This window comes from Vanacampus margaritifer, chromosome 8 (assembly GCF_051991255.1).
Source record: "Vanacampus margaritifer isolate UIUO_Vmar chromosome 8, RoL_Vmar_1.0, whole genome shotgun sequence".
NCBI lineage: Eukaryota > Metazoa > Chordata > Actinopteri > Syngnathiformes > Syngnathidae > Vanacampus > Vanacampus margaritifer.
In genome coordinates, this window is record NC_135439.1 from 8,586,180 (window position 1) to 8,598,766 (window position 12,587).

The window sequence follows — 12,587 nt, forward strand, 5'->3', positions numbered from 1 at the left end:
GCTGTGTGCCCTATCAATCAACTTTATAAGAGACGCTCATCTTAAAAAAAGCAAATGTTGTTATAATTTATTTGATCAATAGTCATTATGGAAGGTCCACAACTTTAATTATATAATCCATTATTTTAAAATTCCTTTAGTGATTAATCCATCCATCCATCATCCAGTGATTAATCACTATATTATAATCACCATATTTGGATTTAAGTGCCATTTTTAGTAAACTACAGAGTTCACGTCATACAAATAAGTATACTGTCTATCTGTTTAAAATGTGTGATTTGATGTTTTGGTTCGTTTTATTTGCTTCTGTTATGGTTTGGGTTTAGTTTGCTTTTTGTTTTCTGTGTTTTGTTATGTTGCCCTTTGACCTTGTATGCCTCCCTTGTCTCGTCAAGCATTATCATGTCCACCTGTGTTTGCCTGCCCTTCCTTGTGTGTCAACCAATCAGTGCCCTCAGCCGCTTGTGTCTTACCCAGGTGTGTCTATTTATGCCAATCAGTGTTTGTTGTATTTTCTAACCTTTTTTTTTTTTTTAGCTCATCGGTTTTTGATTATGGACTTTGTTGTTTTCTTGTTTACCTTCAAGTTTCCTATTAACCAAACCTGTTTTTTTCGTTTTGTTTTGCTTTGTTGTTGTTTTTTAAAGAAAACAACTTTTTTTGAACCTCAACTCTGCCTCCTCACTCTGCTTCCCTGCACTTGGGTCCACAACCACGCCAATCCCTAACAGAAGGGATAAAATCATCAAATAAAATGTTCACTGTATATCAGGAGTATCCAAGCTCAGGACCGTTGTTGCATATACTAAAAATATTCGCCACAGCCCATCATGGCGGCAGACGCCTCTGAAAATTACTGCAACCAACACCACTAACAATAAATTGACATTGAGCTTTTCCAAATCTACAAAGAAAGACGCAAGGAAACTATTTACTTTTAAAAGTAGTAAGACAATTTCTCCTTATAACAGGGAAGGTAATTCAGTTTCTAAAGCAAAAACGCTTTCTTCCACTTACTACTGTGTGCTAAGGTCGGATTTGTGAGCATATCACAAGAATGATTTGAAAATAACTGCTTTCAAAATAGTCATCTTACTAGAGTTTGTTCTTGTTTTGGTTATGAATGGAAGTGTGCAGGGGTGTATCTATGCTAGTGTGAAAGAGGGCCACGGACCACCCCAAAATTCAGAAAAATCCTAAACTACTTGCTTTTTCGCCTTCAAGAGAACACTCTGATATTGAAAAAAAAATACTGTTTAAATTAGTGCTGTCAAAGTTAAAGCGTTAACTAACTAATTAATCACAAAAAATTATCGCATTGAACATGTCTGATGATCCTTTAGCTGACAGCGGATGGTTACGTTAAAGGTAGCACAGGTTGTGTTTGAGCAATAAACATAACTACATACATTAAAGTAAAGCATTTAATAAATGTTTGTGTATGACATTCAGAATATTTGTTCATGTAAAACTATTGGGGTAACCCCCCCCCCCCCCCCCATTTTAAATTAAATTAGCTGATTAGAAAAAGAGAATGAGCGTGTGGAGTGGATCAAAAAAAAATGTTGAAGAAGTCCGTATAACATTAAATGTTGACAGAATTAACCCATAACAGGTGCTCTATAAATTTGGCGGGCAAAAAATGTTGATTAAAAAGCCTTTTTAATTAAGCGATTAATCGCGATTAATCGTGATCAATTAAAATTCTCTAGTATAAATGTTAAATACGTCAATTTTAGTGAGTTAAAGCATAAATTAAGAAGAATGTCAATGTTCCGTATGCGGATAAGAGGTAAAAGTCCCCCCCCCCCCTTCCATATCAGGGATTTTCACCCCCATGATAAACGGGGGTTCACTATATACAGCTGTGAGAGTATTATCTTAATCTGTGACTATTTATTTGATATAGCAGAAGCTCTGATATACAATCCTGCCTCAGAGAGGGAGGGTGGGGGGAGGTGCAGAGGAAGTTTAGGCGGAGTGCCGGAGCATTGGAGGGGGCGTAGCTGGGTAGTCGGGTTAATCTGCGCGGGCCACCTTGCTGCTCCTCGCCTCTGCTTGGCCCAGGGCACACCGCTTAAACACAGCCGCAGTGTTTGTGTTAACACGCGGCACAATATGGCGGCAAAGCCATTCAGCCCCGACGCTTGTGTTTGCGTCTGCTGTCATTAAGTGAATTAGAACACATTTTACACGACTTTTCAGGCATTCAGCTAAGCCGACTTTTTCGCTCGAGGAACGGAGATACGGCACAAAGCGGCACAATCCGGGCCCGACAGGGACGTTTTTTTGACAGCAAAACGCGCATTACCATCACACATTACCATTAGAACTGAATTTAGAAAATTGCATCATTTTCACCTCCTCTGCACGTCTATTCAGACTACATGGCCCTTTTCATTTCATGTCACCAAATTCTTATTTTCATAATTTCCTCATTGAGACAGTGACAAGGCGGCGCTGACGTGCCAGTGTTGCTGCAGGCCTTGTTGGATTGCATCACGCGCAGTCCAGAAAAGTGTGGGAGAGGGAAAAGAAAAGAGAAGAAGATGAGCGAGAGGAGCCACCAGATTCCCGCCGTGACACCATTCATTTCAAATCAAAGCCGCAAATGGTCACCTGGCTTCGAACAAACTCATTGTTTCCGCTTGTGTTGCTCTTCAGCGGCATCTCTCAGCAGAAGTGGACAAAAGAATGCTCCGACGAAAAACAACTGTGAGAACAAAAGAGCAACAGAGCTGGCAGAGTCTCAAGGCCGGCTCCAGAGTTTAATTAAACAAGGAATTAGGGGATTATATGGAGACTATCATCACAGGCCACTCCACCAACATTTTTTTTGTCCCCCCTGAGCTCGCGCTCGACGATTCTCCGCGGATTACAACGTGGCCGCCGGACATGAGGCCGCATTCATTAAATCAATTCTTCCGTCTTATCCGTTTTAATAAAGATTGATTCTTGGAACGCGCGCCGCCCTTGAACATACAAAAGTTGAATATGTACATACAGCGCGTATCCTTTTGTTGGTTTTCATGAGGATGCGTACAACCGTCGGCTGGCTAAGTTGCCGTGACGGCACTTGAGACCGGGCCCGGACGGCTTTCCAAAGTCACCCCCGCCGTCGATGCGGACTCGAGGGGACTCCGAGAAAGACGGCCAAAGTCTCCTCACACGCACGTCTTTTCCTTTGTCCTTTGCGAGACTTTGCGGGGAACCTGCCGCGGCCCCCGGTGTCACATTCAGCCCGCCACCGGGCTAATGACTGATAACCCGCGACAGCTGATAGCATGTACCGCGGCTCTCCATTAAGCCCTTCAGAGCCAACACATCTGCTCTTAAACATGAAGCACAAGCACAAGGTCAACAGGCCTGTCTGTAATGAGGACGAGGGAACGGGAACATGCTACGCGCCCACGCACACACCACGCATGCAAGCGCCCAGCTGGGACTGCATGTGAAAGGAAGAAACGGGAAGCCCGGCCAAGACCTTGGCGATAAAGTGAAAACTATTCCGTTGACCCAAAGTTCTTCTTTTGAGAATCACTTGGGCAGTTTGGTCCTTTAAAAAGCATGATGTTGCTAGTTTGCCGTTTTTGTCTGTAAATGCCCCCCCACCACCAAAAAAAATTCTTGGAGTAGAACAACTGTCCGTTGGCGGTTAGTTAACTCATGATTAATCACACATTTTTATCTGCTCTAAATGTACAATACATTTTCTTTCTAGGTTTCCAACAAAAGTGGAAAAAAATGTTAAACTAATAGAAATAGTTCAAATGAATTTTTGACGTCTATAGCCGTCAATGGCAGTGAATGAGTTAATCTGTGCCAGACATGCAATATTGGTTGAGAATTGGTGGAGTGCTTTTGTTTTTTGTTTTTCAGGACATCATCCATTGAAAATCTCCGCTTTTTTATGTCTGAAAAACAACTAAAATGTGTTTTCTTTGTGCTGTCTCTGTCGAGCCTTGACTGACATCTTCGCTGCAGATTAGCCAAAGTACAGTATACGTTCCATGAGAGATTTTGTTTGTTTGTTGTTGTTGAGCAGGATGCCAGTGAAAAGCATGTATCTCCAAATGTAGATTTTTTTTCCCCCTGAAAGACAACAAAAAATAGTTTTCTTTGTGTCCTGTAAGCAGAAATGGCAAATCCAGGTCCAGAAAGTAGAAACCCTGCCACAGTTTGGCTTTAGCCCCTCGTGCTAGCTAGCTTGCTCCCTAGCAGGTAAACCGGGGAGCTAGCTAGGGAGTTAGCTAGCTAGCACTTGGGGATAAAGCCAAACTGTGGCAGGTTTTTACATTTCGGGACCTGGATTTGCTTCCTCTGCCAATAAGTCTCCAGTCCTAGTAAAAGGTTTGTAGTATGTCCAAATGTTGCTAGTGTGGGGTTTTATCTGAAAAACAACTAAAGCTAAGGTGACCAAACGTCCTCTTTTAAACATCCTGTCTGTGCGTCTGTTTTTATTTTCTATTTTTATACATTCATGAAATGTTCAGTTTTCATTGCACAACAATTGGGAGGCCCATGTCTCAAAATGTCACAGAAATACATTTGCATGTAATCAAGCACACAGCAAAAAGATGAACAACATAATTTTCTTGGCGGAGGTAACAACTGCTGTTACAAAAAAGCAAAGCATCCCTTTCAGCGCGTTTAGCAGCTAATGACAACATTTAAAAATCATGTCTTCTCTTCTGTTCCGTACCCTCCCTCAATAATCACAACGAGCAAACAACACTCCCACAGGGGTGTCGAGACCAATCCGTTAATGGTCCGCTCTGCAACAAAAAAGGTACATACTGATTAGACCTTCGCATAATACAACCGCTCGAAGGGTTCATGGGATATTGATAAACCTCTCTCGCGTCTGTCGTTACTTACACAAAGTCCAATTAGAATCTAATTATGCGCCATCCAGTGGGCACGATTACTGCACAGCGCTCTTCTCCGAGGGAGGGCCCTGAAGCTTTATACCCCCCCCCCAACACACACACACACACACACACTCACCCAACCTCTGCCAAACATTGATTTTAAATCCTGGTCAGGCCTTTGTTTGGCTAAGTGCTTGATTAAGACGGAGAATGAGTTGAAGTTACATTGAGCAACTCATTCACTGCCATTGACAGCAAAAGACGTAAAAAAAAATCATTTGAACTATTTCTATTCGTTTAACATTTTTTTCCACTTTTGTTAACAAGAGTATGAAAACCTAGGGGGAAAAAATTGTACATTTAGAGCAGATTAAAAATTTGTGATTAATCGTGAGTTAAGTCATGTGATCAATTACAATTTAAAAATTGAATTGCCTGACTCCCCTAATTTTTAATAATCTTTTTTTCTTCAATTTTTTTTTATTAAAGATATATTTTTTTAAATGTCTAGGTTTTCATACTCTTGTTAACAAAAGTGGATTTTTTTTTTTTTCAAACTAAATGGAAATAGTTCAAATGAATTTTTGACGTTTATAGACGTCAATGGCAGTGAATGAGTTAAGAATATCAGAATAGGGGAAGTGGATTTTTTGAGGAAATTGATGAAAATGTACGCCAATTGAAACAAACGTATATTAAGTCTGTTCTTCCTTTACATAAAACAAAGGGAAAACATTGTTTACTTGCGAATTTTTGTGTCTCATTTCCCAGTTCCAGCGAGAACCGTTCATCAAAGCCTGTTTAAAAGGATCATTTCCAAAACTTCAGGCAAAATAAAATGAAGTCCCATTTTTCTGAGCTTAATTAGGATTCCCGCGGACAAAACAATGAACGCAAATCAGCTCAGTTATATGACATGTGGTCTGCCATGTTGACTTCTAATGTGGCTTTAAAGCACAGTTGGAGCCTTTTTTTTAAAAGACTGTCCTTGCTTGTTCATAGAGTTTGAAGGTGAGCTTTGAGGTTTAAAGTAGCCCCAAAGTGTGTTCACCCTCCAGATGGGATCCTCATCACCCACAATTGCTCAAACGCCTCCACCACAATATTAGAAACAGCTTTCAGTATGGTGGAGCGCACATCCCAAACTGTGTCAATCAAAACTGAACATTATTATTTTTGTAACGACTGTTTTTTTTTCCAAAACAAAAAGCAAAAAATAAAAAAAAATAAAAAATAAAACTTTTTTTTTTCTTGCATTTCTTATGCCGTTGTAGAGACCATGAGCAGGAACTTTCCCCAGAAACTAAATTTCACAAAATCGTCTATCATGATCAAAAATCTGCGTTTGTTGTTTTGTAATTCTAAAATGACCACTTACAATAATTTAGGAGTTGCTTAATTAGACTAGTGAAAGGCTGGGCCGATTATGGGCGCCGATATTCAGCATTTTGGCCACTATCAACATTAGACTTTTTGATGAATCATACAGCCAATAATAGATGAATTTAAAACTGAATGAATTTAACATTTCAAATACTTTATTTGTTGTAGATTGTAGAAAACAATAGGGGGTTATTTACTTGTTTACATTTTCATTACCTTTTTAAAACATGCTAATGGCCCTGGGAGGCACCTGAACTCTTTTCTTAAAATTTTAAAACAAAGATGTCTGTTGCCTAAGATAAAAATAATAATAATAATAATAAATTCCATTTTCAGCAGTAAAAAAAAAGTTAATATTTTGTCCAGAATGAATTTGATAACTTCATTATTTTTCATGTAGAATTAATACCTTTAAAAACAAAATTTTCCACTTCTTGTTTACTGAAGATGACGCCACCTGTGCCGAGGAAGTAGGTAACGATCAATCATGGCTCACCTGTTTTCAGCAATTGGTCGTTACCTGCTTCCTCAAAACAGGTGATGTCATCTACAGTTGACAACAAGTGGAAACATTTGTTTTTAAAGGTATTGATTCTACATTAAAAATAATGAAGTTATCAAATTCATTTTGGACAAAATACTAACTTTTTATTGCTGAAAATGGCACAATGAGTCCCTTTAAAAAAGCAACAAAGTTAGGAGTAGACTTTTTTTTTTTAATTTGTATACAAATATTTTTCCTTTTAGAGAAAATGAATATCGGCTCCATAAATCGGTTATTGACCTCCTCAATTTCTTAATTAGACCCCCCAAAAAGCTCACCATTTGGAAAATGAACTAGACTTAAAATGGAGCAAAACTTCCAATAAGTTTGAACCAAATCCACCTTTTTAAATTTGACTTCTAATTCTACAATGACCTTATTTGATGACTTCAATGTTGCCAAGCAAGGTGAAAATGTACTAGCTACTTTTGCTCAAAATACACATTTTGCTCACAACAACACCGAAAGTCAATAACATTCTCCGAGCAGACCAAATATACCTTCTAGTTTCTTGCCAGGTGCTTCAAATCTAACGCACCTGTGAATCAAATAACCCCGCCGCGTCCTCGCTATATCAGCCGCACCTTTAGCGCGCTATCCAAGATGCGGGGACAAAAACAGACAGGGCTTTGGCAGCGCGGCATTAGCTCATAATGGCTCATTTTGAAAAGCATATTAGTTCCAGCATAATTACGACGAGGCCTCGCGCTCTCCGTGTGCATTTGTGTGCGCGCGCGCGTGTGTTGCAGGCATTCACAGGACCAGCCTGCGAGCTCCGAGTCACACCAGTTGACTGTGACTGACAGCAGATTTAGCTCAAAATGTTGTTTTCTTCCCCCCCTTGCATCCCACAGGACAAAAATAACACGCCGTCTTTTCTCCCCCTTTTTATGTTGACTTGTTTATTTTTGTGCCTACCTTTTGTCGTGCCTGATACCGCAATTATACTTTTTGTCAGTCATGGGGGGGTGAATATCAAAAGGCCTAATTATGCAAACAGGCCCCAGATAAGCGATGGGATCTGCTATCTGTGACATGCATCTGTCTCTGTGCTGTCTCTGCTGCTCCAGGCCTGCATATAAACAGGCCTGCCTGTCCTCGGGACTGCATGCGATTCAAGCGCACAACACTGTGGGATGTTTCGGGGGCGTGGAGTCGGGGAGGCGGCGGATGGCGGCGGCAACATCAAATAACTTCACAACTTCCCCAATTTGCATTTTCGGGAGAGCGGCATCGCCGGCGAAGGCGCGCCATCCCAAAGGGGGCGCCGAGTGAAGGGGACGGCACGATGAGTCGCAGATAGCGACTTTGCGGGAGATCGCCGATAAACGCGACACTTTGAAAGACAATTTTCGCCATGAAGAACCTCCCGCGGTTATCTTTCACCGGGAGGAAAAACAACAGCAACAAAACTCTCGGTACTGTATTGTATTAAAAGTGTTGGAGTTAAGTTGAAGCAACTTTGTCAACACACATGCAGAAAGAAACTTTTTTTTTTTTTTAATAACTTTAATTACACATCAACTGTACAGAAAATACTGTACATATTGTGTGGTAGATATGTGCCTTTAAGAGGCGGGGCCTGGTGAGCTGCCGTGAGACGTTGGGGAGTTTACATGTGAGTGGTAAAAAAAAAAAAAAAAAAAGTATTACAAAAAAGTACCGCATTTCCTACCTAGCGTCGCATTTCGGCTGAGTTAAATGAAAAAGCAGGTGAGCCGACAGTGCCGACCCATTGGAACCAAAAGTCAAACACGCAAAATTGTATTGAATGTGCTTTTCTAGATGACATTTTCAAACGTTCTTAATCCGGTTAATATCGAAATAAATATACTTAAAATCACATCAGCCCCAAATGCTCATGTATTACATTGATTACCAAAAACTAAAACGAGGGACCCTTTAGCTCTAATCATTAGGGGTGGGAATCTTTGAATGTCTCACGGTTCGATTCGATTTCGATTTTTTTAGGGGGGGTTTGATTCGATTCAGAATCGATTTTTTGATTAAGAGCGATTTTTCATTCAACATGATTTGATTGACAATGACTTTTGCTTCAATTTATAGATGTTCAAGGAATCGTAATGATCTACTCCAGTCTGACTCGCTTATGCTAATTAGCGCGCTACTCGCGGCACTTTTATCACTCAAAAGAACGGCTCCACGCTGCAAAAAAAAACTACTTTTATTAGAATAACTTGATCGTGACTTTTTCCTTCTACTCTCTAATGTGGCTACAACTTAACAGTGTATCAGACCGCTTGGAACCACACTGCCCCCAAGTGGCCAAATCGGGTACAACATGAACAGTGCTCCCAATAAAGGCACACACAAACAAAGGGAAGACAGTATAAAATAATTTAAATAAAATCTATTTTGGGACATTTAAAATCAATTCTGAATCGTACTAAATGAGAATCGCGATTCTTATGAGAATACATTTTTTGGCACACCCCTACTAACTATAGTTAGTTTTAGTGTGTACGTAAAATGTTTCAGTTAGTTTTCGTTTATTAAAAAGCATTTTTGTTTTTATTTTATTTCGTTAACAAATTATTTTATTTCGTTAACAAATTATTTTTTATTTTAGTTTTCGCGATTTCGTTCGTTTTCGTAACTACAATTACCTTGTAGGGTATTACAGGTATCTTTGATAGACGAGTAGATATGTGCCACCCCAAAAATTCAAGCGTCAGGACGACAATAACAATAAAGCATAAGAAAGTTCGAAATTACTACACAAGCAATTTTAAAAAAAAAAAAAAAGACAAAAATGTTGACTTTCTCAACTTTTTCTTCTGTGCAACATTCTTTCGTCTTAAAGAAGAGGAGGAAGAACGATGTGAGCCTCTCTAATCTTCTCACAACAAACAATTAGCCAGCCCCCCTATTTTGGGGTTTGGGCTGGGGAGGTGGTTTTATTCGGAGCGCACCGAGCAGCCGCAGCGATGCTCTTTTATGGCTCTTGTCATTGGGTAGAAGGCGCGGCGCGTCCGTGAGAGCGCACGCTAGCCGTTGGCCCTCGCCCCCACCCCCCCCCGTCCGCGGGGCCTCCCTGCCTTTTCAGCCCGCAGAGACAAGCTCCTCGGGGGGCCATTAGAGCATGAATAGGTGCCTGACAGGCCTGTGCAGCGCCGCGGGGCATCCATAAACGCTGACATATTGACTCCCCATGCCTGGGCGCTGCCCAAGTGTGAAAACGTGACGGCCTGGAAGGGTGGTGGGATTCTCGCTTTCTTTCATTTACGACCCAACTTCAAGTATTTGAGGAGGGAAATGCTGTTTGTACACAGCGAGGCCATTGTAAGCAACTAAGTCTTTGGTATTGTTACATCAACACTCCACTCACACTGCATTGTGACTTCTTAGTCATTTTCCTCATTGTCTTCCACTCATGCATTTATTCATGTTTGACTCATATTTTGTTATGTTGTAAAAATGCGCATTGTTGTAACAAACTGAATTCACTCACACATTATGGGACGGATAAATGCTTTTTCTACTCTGTTCCCTAAAGAAAGCATTCTATTCTATTCTAAATAAGAAGTGCATAAACTCAAATCTAAATGTAAATTAAAAAAATATATTATTTGCATTCATTCGATTACAAAAGGGTATCACATGCAGCCTAAATAAAAAAGAATACAAAAGCGTTTACACATCTTGAAGCTGCTCACCCCCTTCAACATTCCCACAGTCCTTCAAAAATTGAAGCTCCAAGGCTTATTTAAACACATCATTCAAACGTGATGAAAATACTTTAAAAAAAGATCATGAAATAATTTGTTAGTGCAGATCATTTAGCTTACATTACATTATGCTACATTACGTTACGCTACACCACGTTACGTTACGTTACGCTATTCGTTACGTTACATTGCGCCAGGTCACGTCACATTAAGTTACGATTATGTTACCTTAAATAGACTGGCAATACCTGAAGTGATTTTAGTATACAGTAGTATTTTCTTAATATTGACTAATTGTTTTTTTTTTTAGGGAGAAAATAATGCTATTTGGTTAATTAAACAAAATAAGATCTGGTGGAGCTGAGCACCTTGAATGCACGGTTCCCAGTCCAGGTAACCTCATAAATGGCACACCGTGATATTTGTTTCATAGGGGCTGTAAAATGTTTCCAAAAATTGTAATATCAATTTTTTTAAAGCATATTTTGTCTTATTTTTCATCTTTTGGTCCTAAAATTAGCAAAAAAAATTGTCTGAATAATTAAAAAAAATAATAATATTAATATATACAGAAAATAATGAAGTTTTCCTAAAGGGCTAAAATAATATATATTTTTTATAAAATAATGCTAAAAAATAATACAAAATTTCTTGAATGTTGGCTTTTTTAGTAAAATATTTTTAATTGCGATAAGCTTGGACCAAAATATATACTTTATCCATTACATTTTAATACTAGGCAAAAAAATAATGCACATTCGGAAAAAAATGTTTTAAAAAATATTTTTTATTGAATTAATCTATCCATCTATCTATCTATCTAAAATATTGAACGTGTTGTTGTTTTTCCTGCCGTTTGAAAGAATGCCATCACTCAGGCTCAAAGTATTGGCTAATTGAGGTCAGAGCGAAAATAGTGAAATTAGCAGAGGAGAGATTAAAAAATAAAAAGAGTGGCTGCCTTGTGGGGCTCTCAGAGTCGTGGTCTCCTGGCAAAAAGCTCTTCTTACATTTAAAAAAAACAAAAAACCAAACGGTCCCGTCTCAAGGCTGTGCCAAAAACAGATTAAGGCGGCACAGTATAGAGGAATGCACACTGGACGTTTTTTTTTGTGTGTGTGCTTATGTGCCTGAAGAAGGTAATGTCATTTTCTGAACAGTGAATTTTAGTGGGGAAAAAAGTTTGACTGTGAGGAATTCAACTCAGCATTGCATGCTCATAAAACTGGAAGAATAAAGATAAATGAATGGCTTGAAGACGGATACATAAAGAAAAGTGTATGACTATACAGTATTCCCAACAAAAGAGCTTATTTGCCGGCTGCAAATAGACATAAGCGAGCGCCGCGTATTCCCCAGGGAGGCGATGAGTGACGATGCAGAAATAAGCCCATTAGTTTGGGAAAATCAGTGGGACTAAACATTGCAAAGTTGTTGGACAATTTGAACACACACATTTGTGATTGGCAACACTCACGGTTGGGGAGGTGGGGGGGGGGTGTAAGCGCGGGGATGCTGAACATGTTTGCAGTCTTTTGTAGCGTGCGGCCAATTAAAACAAATGAATATGGTGGCCCATCAGGAGCATAAAATGGGAAATGTTCTGCCGCTAAGTAGCATAGGCTAATAGACATTTTTAAAGACTAGCAGAGCATGGTGGCGTCGGTGTGTGCTAAACCTAATTATTGTTGCATATTATGCGTCCCTCTTCCCGTATTGTAATAAAATTAGCCCCAAAACGCCTTTTGTCTGGTTTGCAATGCAGCTCGGCAGTGAGCAGTCAAGACTTTGACAAGCCACGGCGGCGAGGTGAATCGCTAGCAAAGTGTGCCGTCTTTTCAATAAATTACGTGCCTCCTGACCGGCTCATCTGATTTAACATGGACATCATAAAAGCCGGCGTGGCGTCGACTAATTTCGCCAAAGCTAGCGTTTTGCCGGAATAACGACAGCTTAATCAGCACGACAAACACGCATTTGTGCCAGAGGTCCTGCTTATTATTTTTTATTATTACTACTACAGAAGATTCCCTTAGACAGGCGGGGAAATCCAATGCCAGCGTCTTTTGATGTGCCACGCGTTACACTGAAACAGCC

The 12,587-nt window shown here is 39.8% G+C and overlaps 1 protein-coding gene across 4 annotated transcripts in view; it reads right to left on the minus strand.

Moving 5' to 3' along the window:
• pax7a (paired box 7a) overlaps positions 1-12,587 on the minus strand; it is a 66,671-nt gene that overhangs the window by 36,453 nt on the left and 17,631 nt on the right. The gene's annotated exons all lie outside the window — the stretch shown is intronic.